The sequence below is a fragment of the Pleurodeles waltl genome, chromosome 6 (assembly GCF_031143425.1).
Source record: "Pleurodeles waltl isolate 20211129_DDA chromosome 6, aPleWal1.hap1.20221129, whole genome shotgun sequence".
NCBI lineage: Eukaryota > Metazoa > Chordata > Amphibia > Caudata > Salamandridae > Pleurodeles > Pleurodeles waltl.
The window spans coordinates 319922697-319937886 of NC_090445.1; the positions used below are offsets into that span (position 1 = coordinate 319922697).

General features: G+C 45.6%; 1 long non-coding RNA gene across 2 annotated transcripts in view; it reads left to right on the forward strand.

Moving 5' to 3' along the window:
• Positions 1-841: 841 nt before the first annotated feature.
• Positions 842-15190, forward strand: part of LOC138299671 (uncharacterized) — a 132342-nt gene continuing 117993 nt past the window's right edge. The window contains exon 1 of one of the 2 annotated variants that reach the window (XR_011204805.1): positions 842-1075. This is a non-coding gene — a long non-coding RNA (uncharacterized lncRNA). The remainder of the gene's footprint in view (positions 1076-15190) is intronic. The other variant, XR_011204806.1, reaches the window with a different exon arrangement.

The following is a 15190-nucleotide window of genomic DNA, read 5'->3' on the forward strand; positions in this document are numbered from 1 at the left end:
GCTATGTTATGATGAGTCAAATATATGAATGGACTACATAAACATTTCTCCAGCAAGTGCATTAACCACCGGAGTTATATCACTCGACTATTATACTATGAAATTTGCGGGATACACAAAGATATCTGCAGCTGGCGCCTTGACCCATAAAATAGGTAAAATAGTTAACAATGCAGCCTTTTGGTAACCAATTAAGGCAGGACAGATTTATTATCGCATTTGTGCTTGTAGCCAATGTTTTTGGGGTAAGTAAGCTGACGGACAAACTTCGCTGCTGACTCCACCCGCTTTCTGCTGCCTCTCTTTGACCCCAAAATGATTGGATCCCAGAGTCGTTTTTTTTCCATTTCCGGAACTGTCCACCAGGGCATGTTGAGTTCACATGCCACAATGCACTGTGTAATGAAGAGAATTAATAAATAAATTGATTTGTTTGCAACTTGAAAGTCACATACTCCTGTTTTATTACGGCGCCCTTCTCAGTCTGAGCAAAACACTGTCACCGGGTTGGTTACCAAGGTGCACTAGTATCTTGACACGAAATGACAATTCATGTTTGTCACGCACTAACCTAAAGGTCACCATTGTTATGTTATTGTTCCTACGCTCTGAGGAAGCCTCCTACGTGCACCTGGCTGTACGCATGTGGCGTGCTGCCTGGCGAGAAGTTGCTCGTCCTGTTTCTGGTATGCAGTGACCTTTGCAACCCTGACGTGCTTGCATTCTGCATGCTTGTGGTTACTGTGGTGTGCACTCCACCCTGTGGTTCCTCATTGTTAGGCAAGCCCACTCCCTCCCTGTGTGCTTCCGGCGTTGCTCTCTCTGACTCGGTGTGCATGGTGCCAGCAGGCTGGTCTGTCTGCATGTGTCAAGGACAGGGCCTTGTTGGAAGTTTATCTCGTCCGCCATTTCCGTGCGGGCTGGAGACTCTGGAGGTCGGGTTTTGGAGGCCCGGGCCTGCTGCTTGCACCTCGGCCACTCTCCCCCGCGCCCGCACTGATTACAGCAGGCCCAGCTTGGAATAATCAGAAAAAGAGAGAGGGGGTTGGAAAAAGCGACAGAGGTGAATTAAACAGTAAGGAAAAGGAGAGAGACCGAATGTATAGCTAAAAAGAAAGAGCGGGAGGGAGGGAAGCGAGCAGGGTTAGTATTGACACCTTTTTAGAGCTGCTTGAGTCCATGTGCACAGACCTATGGCTACATTTAACAACCAAATATATTCTGAGAGTTGTATTGCTGACATGGCATTAGTGGCCCAATGGGAATGTTAATGTTTATGCCAAGGCATACTTTGTCACTGCTGCTCCAGCAGGTACTGGTTTCAGGCTGCGTACACCATGAGCTTTCTATTCAGAAATCTTTTACTGCAGGTGCGCCGGTCTAAACTCCCAGAATACAGTGGTTTATTAAGTATAGGCCTAGCACTGGAAACAAGGAGTGCAATTGGCATGAATTCAACTGTAACATGACAGAGCAGACAGCACCCAATGTTAGGGTGACAGCGTCCCGGATTTCCCCGGACAGTCCCGGTTTTTAAAGGACTGTCCCGGTTTCTCGACGCTTCTCCTAATTTTAAATAAATGTCCCGGTTTTTGGGACAAAGATCAGCTCATCTAGGGAAGCATAAGTTAAAGAGGCCTACAAAGTATGAAATAATTAAAGTATTTTATCTGTTACTGTCAGGCAACACAGTCCCCTGTCTGCTCTCAGCAGAGAGAGGTTGGGTTGGGGTGCAGGGTGGGAGGTCAAGCCATAGCTAATTTTACATATGTAGTCTTGTAAATGTGTATATATATATATATGTGTGTGTGTGTGTACACACACACATTCACACGCTTACACATACAGGCACACATTCACAAAGCTACGCAAAAAACGGGACAGACCAGGTATAAAAGTGAGAGTAATTTCTTTAGTCCTTCTTTCATGTCTAACCTGCCCCGGTTTTTGCTTCTCAGAATCTGGCCATCCTACCTAATGTGCCTTATTGAGGGTAGTTGAATAGAAATCTTTGGGGTGGGAGGACTTCTGACATTTGTGGGTACATTTTTCCGCAGTTGTGGAATCCCAGATCGATCAAGTTTCTCGACTCCACGGGTATGAACCTCATTGTGTTCTAACTTTTCCTTTTCCTTTGCATTTTGTAGTTTATGGTAATTTTGCCGTGTTTATTCTGTAGCTATTTATGACAAGTACCAGCACGCAAAGAAAAACCTGGACAGCTCAGTGTGCCCGTAATCTTTGCCACAACTCAGCTGCTCAGCAGCATGCAATTTTCCAGGAAACAAGAACTGTGTACACAAGGATTAGCATTCATTGCATGGTCAGGCGGAAGGAACTGGATCGAACAGAGAGCATCTCTGCTCTATTATCACACCAGCTGTAGTAGACCAATCACGGAGCTTTGCATTTTCGCAAGTCCATACCTAAGCAGTTCATCCAGTCCAGGTTTTTCTCTTTTATTCTGGGACCTGTAGTCCTGGTTTTACAAAAGGATAAGTGGGTGATAAATTCCAGTCTATTATGAAAAAGCCTTGGCTGGCTAAACTATTCACGAATACACCCTGGATGGATCCTGAGAAGCAAAAGAGCTCTACAATCACAGGAATCACTCATGACTCAGTTTCTCTGAAACTGCTTTACTTCAACAAACACATATAGACACAGTAAATAGCATTTATCCCATGGTCTGAAGGCATAAAGTGGCGCAAACTGAGAATATGTGGCCTTTTCCATAGCCAAAAATAAATCTACTTAATACTGCACTTATGGGCTACGCCTCGCGGTGCGTGCGTACCGGAAGTGACAACACGTGCGAGCTCTGGGGCTTCGGTCTCTGCAGCAGTAGGACAGTTCTGTGAGAGGAGGCATCGTGACAAAAAAATCGGGAAAACAGGAGATACCCAAGAGCGGAGTGAGTGCGCAACGAGCAGGAACCACACCATGCGCGGGCCTTCTGTCACCTCCAGTTTGGGCGCACAGCACTCTGTTATACAGAGATCTGTTGTGTCTGCTCTATTGTATGAGTGAAAGGGCTGACATACAATACATGGTTTACAGCGGGACCATATTGTAAGAGGCACCCACAGCTGGTTCTGCGTTTCGTAAGTCAACAGCACTTTACGTGGCTGGACTAGTAAACTTGAATTTATAATGGCATAAGTGAACCAACAAGTTTCAGGACCCTTAAGGTCAGTGTGTGTAAAAACGCGTGGACAGGCTGAAGGCAATGCTCCTTAAGTGGGGTAATTGAGCATTGAGTGGAGATTTCTCAACCAGGCGCAGGGGAGTTGGATCAAGGCCAGATGTTCAGGTTCAGCAAGCACTAACTACATAAATGAGTTCCATTAAAAGCGACTGTATGTAAATGTATCTTTTATGGATACATGGGTCACTGATAGGGGTCTCCCCCCTCCCTCTCCATCCACCCCCCACCACCCCTATACCTCTCCAAAGCCCCTGTCATTGATCTCGCCTCCTAGGCCCTCTTTGCACACCCTGGCTAACGATTACCCGATTACTCTGTACAGGAGGGAAGCAACTTTTCCAAACCTGGACTGGTTGGCGTCCTTTAACAAATCACAGCAAGACTTGTGGTCTTGTTTTCACTTTTTTTTTTTGGAGTAACATCCCCATGACAGTTATTTTATATGATGCTGAAGGTTCGACAACGTTCGTTCACGTGAACAGGAGCCACCTGGAGACCGTAAGCAGACAGCACTCTTGGCCAGACTCGGTGGTTTCTAGTAGAAGCCGCGCTTACGTCATTTTGCATATTTGGCTGCACGGCGCATTACAGGAGCCATGTTTTCCATATCTCCACCCCCAGTCTTTGCTTGGTCTTTACCTGCTGTAGTTCTACGCCTGTTTGTCAGCTCCGGTCATTGTCAGTGTTGGAGTTTGCATGTCTAATTTCCATGTTTAATCGTGACAAGTCGATTCTTGGGAGCGCGTGCTGCTCTGCGGATTGCTTACTTCCAGTGTTACCCGGTAACTACTTGTTGCGTTTAACCTCATGTGGATTATAGCCCGGGTCTCAGGTGATGTTTGTTTCAGATCATTTTGCTGTTTTCCTAGAAATTGTCACGACATTCTGGTCTATTGGCTTCGCTTGTCTCCTTTGAAGTGGGTTCGTGCGTCCTTGAACTGGTGAAAAGAGGTGGTTGACAAATTTTTAGGGTCGAGCCTGCGAGTCTCTGTTAACTGAAAAGGGCTTGGAGCCCATCAGTTACTTACTATTTGTTTGCTTGCCAGAAGCTCTTCTTTACAGCCTCGTAATTCGTCATTGCAGTTCAAGCATCATTTCTGTCCCTGTCTGTGGAGCAGGGACTACTGATTGATTCAACTTAATTAGTGCCTGATTCAACTTAATCAGTGCCTGTCTGCAGCTCCCCACCTGATTGAGGTACCTCCCTGCAAACAGAAGGGGTGTGCCTGGCAAAAACGTTTCCAGAAGGAAAACCAGAATTGCAAAGTTTATTTTATTTTCCATAGTTAACTGTTTTATTTTATTTTGCCAAGTCTTCTCACCCCACTCCAGTCCAAAACAGTCCACCCACCACACTCCAATCCATCCCACACCAATCCAGTTGACCTTAATCCAATCCAGCCCTCTCAAATCCAATCCACCCCACTTCAAACTACCTTAATCTACCCCACTGCAGTCCAGTCAACCCCACTCTAATCCAGTCCACCCCATCATAATCCAATCTATCCCACACCAATCCAATTCATACCACTCCAGTCCACCTCACTCCAATCCATTCCACTTCAAAAATCCACCTCAATCCAATACACCCTCTCCAGTCCACCCCACATCAAACCATTTCAACCCACTCCAGTCTATCCCACTCTGGTCCACCTCACCCCAATTCAATCCACCCCAATCCATTCCACCCCCCTCAATCCAAACCACTTCACTCCAGTCTAATCCACCCCACTGCAATCCAATCCAATCCACTCCATTCCAATTTAATCCACCCCACTAAATTCAATTCATCCCACTCCTGTCTAATCCAATTTACCCACTCCAGTCCAACCCAATCCAAAGTGCCCCACCCCATTTCAGTCATCCCACTACAACCCACTCCATATAGACCACCCCATTCCAATCTACCCTACTCTACCCCAATCCAATCCACCCCACTCTAGTCCAATCCACCCCAGTTCAGTGAATCCAGTCCATACCACTCCAGTCCAGCCCAGGGGCGGCTAAACTTTGTTTATTATCTTTTTCTTTTAAAGGGGCGGGGTCACGGGGGTGAAGAGCAGCGAGGGGGGAGTGCACAGCACTCACTACGCATGTATGTTTGGCCGGCCGTCTCGGATCAGCCAAACACACATGTGCAGTAGGCTCTCTCAAGCCCGGCAATGTTGCCGGGCTTGGGAGAGCCTAAACAGGCTCCCACTCTGCCTGGGAGCGCCCTGACTGGGCACTCCCAGCCAATCCTGATGCTGTTTCTAGCAGCGTCAGGACTAGGCGCAGGGCGGGCTGGGAGCCTGTGCCTGCACCAGTGACAAGGGACAGAAGAGCGGCACGTGGCGGAGGAGGTAAGTGTGTGTGTTTTTTTAAATTTATTTTTTATTTCCACTATCCCCACACGCGCCCCTCCCTGCCCCTTCGCGTTGTCACGAGCCACGACTGATCCACCCCACCCCACCCCACCCCAATTCACCCCACTCCTCACTAACCCATTCCACTACAATCTCCCACCCCAATCCAGTCCACCCCGTTCTATCACTCCAATTCAATCCACCCTCCCCAATCCAATCCACCCAACTCCAATCCACATTACCCCCTTTCAGTCCACCCCTCTACAATCCACCCCATCCAGTCCCCTACTGAAATCTACCTCACTTCACCCAATCCACCCCACACTACCCCAATCCAAACCACCCCATTCTAACCTAATCCAATCCACCAGACTACCTCAGTAAAACTCCTACTCACTCCACCCTAGAACACTCTACACCACTCCACTCTACGACACTGCACTCTCACACTCTCTGTCACTGAACTCTACTCCCTTCCACTCAACAGTACAACACTCTACTCCCCCTACTCCACCCTACGGCACTCTACTCCAGCAAATCCACTCCTCAAAACTTCTCCCCCACTCCACTCTGACACTCCATGCCACTACTTTTTAGCTATGCTAAACAGCAGCCACACGGGTGTATAAAATAGCAAAAACACATTACCAAGCCAATAACTATTGTATAGGAGAGATCTATTGGCTTTGCCATTGCTTGTTTAGTCAAGGCAATTCCTGTGGCTCAGTGGATTATTGTTGCGCACCACTAGCAGCCCTGGCACTGGTTGCCCTCGTGGGTGGCACATGCGTTGCATGCTGCACTTCTTCAGCCGCCTTTATCCCACAAAGTTCTAGGCTGAGGACGTTTTCGAGAAGAGTGTTGAAAGGACATTACATTTCCTGATTGCCTGTAGACACATCTGTTGCTGCTGCCCATTGCAGGCTTCATAAGGAGTGTTAATAGTAGCCGATTAACAGTGAAAGCCTTAGTTGTATCTACCCTCTTCAGCACTGGGCTTCTTTTGCATTTCACAACTCTCCACCTTTTCCAAAGAACACAGGATACCATCCTCTTTTTCTGTTTTTTTCAGACAACAGCTTGGTGCATTGCAGGGCTGTAGTTTTGCTTTTACGGTTTTAACATGGGCTCAAAACCCCAGCATACAAATTGCTGTTGGCGAAAATCCTAGAATTGGCCACTTCTCAGCTACGTTTTAAAAAGTCTACACTCAGATATGTTTTAAAAGTTTGCAAAATCAATTACTCCATTTAAAACATGCTTGTTTCACATGTAATTTCCAGAGTAAGCTCAAATTTTGTGAGGGTTTACTCTTTTTCATCATGCATTTAAACAACCATTGGCAATAGGATTTATTTTTTTGTGTAGCTTCACAACACAAAAAAGGCACCACGTGAATAGCAGCAGCACAACCTTCCCTAACACAATAATGGCAGAAGTTGAAGAAACATAATGTCATTCTCTCAAACATGCAAGACAGATAGAGCACTGGTAGATAATACACTAAAGAGTGAGCGGCTTTAAAGGGCTATTGTACAATTTCCAGAAACATACAAGACGTACAAAACATCCAGAAGAAACAGCCAAACCTCTTCTGCAATTAACATACACTCATAACTCCTGTAGGATGAAGAACACTCACCTAACTAGTGTGATACTCTCAGTGCGTAAACTGAGTCAGTGGAAGCAACCAGCACTCATTTATGGGGATCAGCACTTATTTTTCCACATTGGAAAAGCAGAGGGAAAAACACTGAAAGTGCAAAGACCAAGGGAGAGAAAGTCGGAAAAACTAGCAGGAAAAGAAAAAGCAGGGCTATTGTTTGGTAGTGGATTAAAGAGGCCTGTAGTGCGTTCAAAACTACACAGTCTTGGTATGCGGTGCACCAATTTTAAATAGCATTGCAAGAGAAGAACTGGGTGCTCTTCATCAGTGGGTTCCGTATCTTGCACTAGGAAGCATTCACAGGTTTTACTGTTCTCTGTTTGTGCAGTCTCCTAGCTATGGTTCTCAAGCATGGGACAGTTATGTAACATATGTCATATTTAAGGGCACAGCAACAAACCACACTTTTCTTTTCCATCAACAGGTTTTGGTGCTCAAATATTTCCCTGGGGGGTGGGGGTTCGGGGGGGGGGGGGGGAAGAGGCGTGTTCCCTAGGAACATAGGTGTCTCACATCAAGTATTGTGAAATAGTCAGTGCTTCGTTTGGCATGTTCACCAGCCTCACAAAAAGAATGTGGAGAGCAGTGGGGCAAATTTAATTAAGCCTCACTCCTTGAAGAGGCTTCATAATGTGCTATGGGTGAGGCTGTCAGAAAGGGCAGCATATTTCACAAGGTGAGTCACTGTAACCATAGCCTGAGCTATAAAACAGGCTATGCCCGTGCTGCCCAGCCACTCTATCAAATGACTGGGTCTGCAAAGTGGGAGTACATAGGTCTTAAGACTGTGAACCATATGTCCAACACCAGAGCATCTCCTGCCTTGCAACCTGTGCGACTAGGGAAGTGGTAGTGAGGGTGTAACAGCTGGATCCCATAATTTTGAGCAGCCCGCCTGTGCCCGCCAGCATTGGAAACCTCCCTTCATAGAACAGGTGCACCTTAGGCAGAAAAAGAGCAAGAATCTCAACCTGTACAAGAGAAGTGAATGAGAGCCGAGAACATGTAAGATAAGAGCATCGAAGGCGAGCAGGGAGCACGTAAGACAAGAGCATTGGAAGAAAGCGGGGATCATGTAATTCAAGACAAGTGAAGGAGAGTGGGAAGCATCTAAGACAAAAGCAGTGAAGGACAGCAGTCGGCATGAAAGACGAGAAGTGAAGGGGAGCATGTAAGACAAATGTATGATGGAACTACGCGTGCCATTACAACACATGCCTTTACTACGCGGTCATTACCATGCCGATTTTTACCACACATATACCTTTACCATGTGTGGGAGGCTGGGTATTTGTAGGGTTAAGCACACACTTCCCACTAGCAATACACCCCCAACACAGAGTTGTGCCCAGTCAGGATCCCACAAAGTAGCCCCTGGCTCAACCCCTGGCAGCTTGGCAACGAGCAGTCAGGCTTAACCCAAGAGACAGATATATAAAGCCGTTAAATACACCAATACAGTAAATAAGTAAGACACAACACACCATAAAAATCCCACACCAGTTTATAAAAATAATAATTATTTTTATCTGTGAAAACAACAAGAAAACGACAAACATCCAATATAGGGAACCAGAGAATTACATTTTTAAAGATGCAGCTAAGTGGTCCACAATCTCGATTCAAGGTTCCAGAATCTCTGACTTGTTGCTTGGAACGCTGGGACTATAATTCCCTCAGTGCACCTAGGCAGATCCTTGCAAGTCCATTCGACACACTCCAAGCTGGGGACTTTTGTGGAAGTTTGATACAGGAAAGTGATTCACAACCCCAATCCAAATTTTCAGAATATCTGAGTTACTCCTTGGGACTACAATTCCCACAATGCACCTTGCCAAATCCTTGTAAGTCCACTGGACGCATTCCAGACTTGGGACTTCTGTGGAAGTTGGTGCAGGGAAGCTCTTTTAACCTGTTACTCCAGGGAGTCAATCCTCAGTTATTTTTGAAGCAAGGCAAATTCCTTTGGGCTGTGGTTCCAGTGTACAACATGTGCTTAAGTGTGCAGACCTCTGGGTTGCAAACCAGGGTTTCAGCAGGGCAGTCCTTTTTCATATAGTGGTTTCAGTTAGAAGATCTGAATTCAAATGCAGATCAGCCACTTTTATTCCATCATCTTGGGGGATAGTCAGTGGGCATTATTGTCCAATGAGCTGTAGGGTGCCACCAATAAGTATGCCATCTTCCTCCAAAGTGTGGCAACTTCTTGTCCCATAAAGCACTGTACTTTAACATTCCAAGATGGAGGATTTCTCTCCTGAGGAGAAAGAGCTGGAAAATCCAACCCCTTGGTGTAGCTAATTTGATTAAATCCCCCACTGCACATCTGCAAATCCCTTCCTTAAGTTTGCCATCTATCTGTGGGGTACAGGGGTGAGAGGGCATGCCTTGTTGCATTCCTTTCTGACTGGTAACCCTTTGAAGCCTCAGCGTGCTTCACCCAGCCCCCTTACTGGGCTGGATCCCCATCTGCCTACTTCCCTGCATCAAATAACCTCTGCACAGAGCAGGCCATTTATCACCTAATAAAGCAGCTTGGGTAATCCTGTTAGGGCTGACCCATCAGTAGAGACCCCTATCAGGCTGGAATTTGTTTTACAGAAAATAAAGTCTTATAACCTCTTCTCTGTAAAAGTTACGATAAATTCAACAACAGGAAATTGTTGCATTTACCATTACCATTCATTAGAGTCAACTTATGACATTTTAATGGTTTTCCTAGCCATACTTAGGCTTATGGAACATATTTCCATTATAGCCTATGGAGCTGACCTTCTACAATGTGGGAACATGTAAAGGTGCATTTATTTCCTTACCAGGATATATGAAATATTTTGTATAATGTCCCTACTTACAGTTACATGGCACCCCACCCCTGGGGCATCTATGGGAGACCTTGGGGATGACCTATATATAAAAGTAAGGTAGATTAATACTTTGGAAGTACCTTTAAGGCAAAGTCGAATTTCTATACATTTTACTTTGCAAAGATGGTCTGCTAAGCAGGGCTGTCTTAAAAAGGACAGCAGGCACACATCAGTGGACACTCCAGTGCAAGAAATCTACCGGGTCTCTAAATTTCCATGCCCTGTTATATACTAGGGACTTGTAGGTAGTTTGAATTCCCATTGCCCCCATTGTCTACTAAGGACTTACAGGGTCTGTCATTGCCAGTTGGAATTATAACAGTATAATTTGACCATATACCTTTTATTTAGAGCACTGGCAGTGGGCCTGGTAAGCATAGCCCAGGGCACAGTCAGAGTCAGTTACCATCAGTATCAGTCAGAAATATTGGTGTGAAAATGCTAAAAGGGTGACTTTCCCACATGTCCCCGCCCCAAACGAAAGGTGATGGGTAACTAAACTATTCCCTGGTAGTCTTTATCATCTAAGTGGAAAAAACATCAAAGTCCATCTCTATTACCATAGGACACCCCTAGTCTGTGTTTCACTGTGAAGTCCATCCCCTGTAAGTAAATGGACCACCTCAACAGTTTAGGATTCTTTCCCCTCATTTGCATTAGTCACCTGAGAGGTCTGTGCTCAGTTTGTAAATAAAAGTGAGTACTAAACAAGTATGGTCTCAGCTTTTCTAGGCACCAACCAGAGCAAAGGCTTCCCTCTCAATGGCACTCCATTTTTACTCTCTACGGGTCAGTGCTGACAAAGGCAACTGGCGGATCAAGGCCCTCTTCCTTTACCTGTGCCGACACTGCCCCAAACCCAAGTTCTGAAGCATCTGTTTGAACCATACATTACTTTGTGTAAGCAGGAGGCAGAAACACTAAAGTGTCAAAGGTCTCCTAACTCACTGGAGTCCACATGACTCTCTTTGGCATTTATTTGGAGGTGAGCTCTGTTAGGTGAGCCACATTGGTCCCATAATTTTGAAAACCTCCTATAATACCCAGTCAGACCAAGGAAAACCCTGTCTTCTGTCTGGGTTATAGGAGAGCCCAATTCAAGATGGTTTGGATTTTAGCCTGGAGCGGTTGTACATAGCCTCCACTTACAAGGTGATCCAGGTACACAACTGAACTCTGGCCTAATTGACACTTACTGGCCTTAATAGTCAGGCCTGCCTGCTGCAGGGCTTGAAGCACTTGCTTCAGGTGGGTCAGGTGCTCCTTCCAGGTGGAACTGTACACAGCGCTATCATCCAGATAAGCTTCACTGATCTGCTCCACCCCAGACAAGACCTTGTTTATAAATCTTTGTAAAGTGGCCGGTGCATTCTTTAACCCTTTAGCTGCTGGGCCTTCACCCCCTCCCCAGTGCTGAGCCCTGTCTCTGTCAACGTTTTCTTCTATAACTTTCTCCAGCTATGGCAGATTTTTTTGCGGGGATATATAGGGCTTGTAGGTTCATCAAAAACTCTAGGTACCCAGAACCAATAAATGAGCTGCACCTTGCAGTGGGTTTTTAATGTATACCGGGTATACAGCAATTGATTTGGTGAAATATCTAGAGTCAAAAATAGGTATCGGGGAAACCTTTGTATTTCCAAAATGGGCACAAGATAAAGTGTTGAGAAGCAGTGGTTATTTGCACAACTCTGAAATCTGGGGTCCCCATACTAGCATGTGAATTACAGGGTATTTCTCAAATAGACTTCTTTTTTACACACTCTTACATTTGGAAGGAAAAATTGTAGAGAAAGACAAGGGGCAATAACGCTTGTTCTTCTATTCTGTGTTTCCCCCAAGTCTCCCGATAAAAAATGGTACCTTACTTGTGTGGATAGGCCTACTGCCTGCAACAGGAAACGCAACAGAAACACATCACATTTTTACATTGAAATCTGACGTGTTTTTTGGAAAGTGCCTAGCTGTGGAATCTGGCCTTTAGCTCAGCTGGCACCTAGGGAAAACTAGCACACCTGTGCATTTTTGAAAACTAGACACCTAGGGGAATTCAGAATGGGGTGACTTGTGGGGCTGTCACCCCAGGTTCTGTTACCCAGAATCCTTTGCAAACCTCAAAATTTGGCAAACAAAAAACACTTTTTCCTCAGATTGCGGTGCTGCAAAGTTCTGGAATCTGAGAGGAACCACAAACTTCCTCCCATCAAGCATTCCCCTAAGTCTCCCGATACAAATGGTACCTCACTTGTGTGGGTAGGCCTAATGCCTGCACCAGGAAAATGCCCAAAAACAGTATGTGGACACATCACATTTTCCCAAAGAAAACGGACGTGTTTTTTGCAAAGTGCCTAGTAGTGGTCTTTGGCCCCTAGCTCAGCCGTCACCTAGGGAAACCTAGAAAACCTGTACATTTTTTAAAACTAGACATCTAGGGAAATTTAGGATCGGGTGACTTGTGGGTCTCGCGCCAGGTTCTGTTACCCAGAATCCTTTGCACACCTCAACATTTGGCAAAAAAAACACTTTTTCCTCAACTGTAGATGAGGGAAAGTTCTGGAATCTGAGAGAAGCCACAAATGTCCTTGCACTCAGCATTCCCCCAAGTCTCCCGATAAAAATGGTACCTCACTTGTGTGGGTAAGCCTAGTGCCCGTGTCAGGAATGGATCACAGAACCGTCAATGTTAGTCCTTACATGAGGGCAAGTGTTGACCCTGGGGAGATCCATTCCTGACGTAGGCAATAGGTACAGGCATTCAAGTGGGGTAGCATTTTTATCAGGACTGGGTGGTAGGAAGTTTGTGGATCCCAGCATATTCCTGTAGTTTGTGTGACAGAAATGCAAGAAAAACGTTTTTTTCAACATTTCACCTTTGCAGGGTATTCTGGGTAAGAATACTTTGGGGAATCCACACAAGACACACCTCAGTGGACTCCCCCCAGATGTCTAGTTTCCAGAAATGTCTGGGTTTAGTAAGCTTCCCTAAATGGCCGGCAAGCCCGAGACCAAAAATGCAGTTGCCTGCCTTACTAAACCAGGTTGTTTTGTGATAGATAATTTTGATGTCTCCACAATACGATTTGGGCGGTGGAATTTGGGGCTGAACTAAATTGGGGAGCTCCCAAAAGAGCATTCTCTCTATGCTTGCCGCCACATGCACCTGCTCTCTGGGTTGGGCTAACCCGCAATTGTACCCCTGCACAGACTGTGCTTGCGAAGGGACAGCAGGACTGTCCTCATCACCTCTGCCAGAATCACTGGAAGAGGAGTTGTTGGAAAAATCACTCTCAGAGTCTGCACCATTGTCCTATCCCTCAGATGCTGTATCAGTATCTGCTATCTCAGTCTCTGATTCCATGTCCGAGCTGTCCTCTTTAACCCAAGTTAGGGCTTCAGCAGCAGTCATCCGACGAGACACCATCTCTGCAACTGGCTAAAACCTCGCTCTAAAACACTAGCCTACGTAGACAGTCACAAAATTGCTGGTGGGTGTGTGATGCGTGCATCAGTAAAGGTCAGTCACCTTACCTTCAATTCATCACGTTCTCTCAAGACACTCAAAAAACAAAAGAGACACACTATTTATTCACCTTGTCACACACCAGTCATCACAGTCTTTAGCGTCTCTGGCGCCCAGTCCTACAATCATTATTGGTGCTCCCACTCCCATGACCTTCTCCTCAGATTCCCTCACTACCACCCAGCAAAAGTGCCCTTCATCTCTCCGTAGCCCCCCTTGCACATACATTTCATTTGCATTATAGTAATGGCTGGCTTTACTAATCCACTCAGCTATTTACATAAAATACAGATTTGCATATAGATAATACATAAAATACAGTAGCGCTGACATCCAAAGGGGCGGGTAGGGGAACAGCGGGGAGACATGGAAGCTCTTCCGTGTCTCTCACGGGTATTTAAATAAAAAAAGAAAAATCCTCCGGTGCAATGCATCAGAGGATTTTTCAACCCCCTCCCTGGTGTCGGCCACTGGTCGTTACCCGCACCCGGAAGGTAGTGTGGGCGTCGGCCTGTGCCCGACACTCTCACTAATGAGGTTAAATCAAAGGGCATTACTTTAAATTGATAGTGCCCCTCTGGTATGGAGAATGCTGAATTCTCCTTTGTTCCTTCACTTAGGGCAGTCTCCCAGTGAAGTCAGATCAAATGTACTCAGGTACTTAGCGGCCCCTAACCTATCAATGAGCTCCTCTGCTCTATGTATAGGGTGAGCATCAGTCTTTGTGACTGCATCATTGCTCTGTAGTCCACACAGAACCTCAATTCTTTCTTCTCCCCCTGTATATTTCCTTTGGGTACCAGCACCACTGGACTGGCCCATATCAGAAGGCTCAATTACCCCAATTCCAGCATCTTAGCTACATCAGCTTTGATACTGGTGCTTGTTTTTTTAAAGCCCCTGGGTGGTCCAGGTCCTGGGGGCAAAGTGAAAAATAAAGAGCGGGTGCACGGGGACCAATGATGCCTGCTCCTGCTATATCCTTGGGTGCTCACTGGGACATAGCTGTTGGTCTCTCCATGCAATGACTTCAAAGCGTCAAACTAGCAAGATGTTTGGGACAAATATTATAATTAAGTTTGGATGCAGGGCAGAACAGAGTCACTTCTGCCCTAATGGTCAATGTCTTGTACTGTAGACTGAAGGTTCAAATCCTAGTATAGTTTGGCAGTGTGTTTATTTATTTGGTAGTGTTTTGACTATTAAAGCTTCCTAGTGATACAATATTCACTTTTTTTTTTCAATCACATGCATGGGTTGACTGTCCTAAGTATGTCTGGAAGCATCATAGTAAGGAATCACCTGTGGCCTAAAGGTTAAGGTCACAGACACTCACACTGAAAGTTGAGGGTTCTACTCCAGGTGTATCCCAGGTCAGTTTCCTTCTTTTAAACTTCAAATGTTTTAAAGGTTCATACTGAAAAGGTGATCTCACGCTTTTTAATTGACAAATTTTTCTTTTCAGGTTGTTCAGAAATATCTCATTCTAAGTATATCGTTCATCAAAGCATAAAAGATTCGCTACCTCGCTCCGTCCCACTCTTTCATTCTCTCTCTCTCAATTTCTCTTTTTCAATCTTTCTT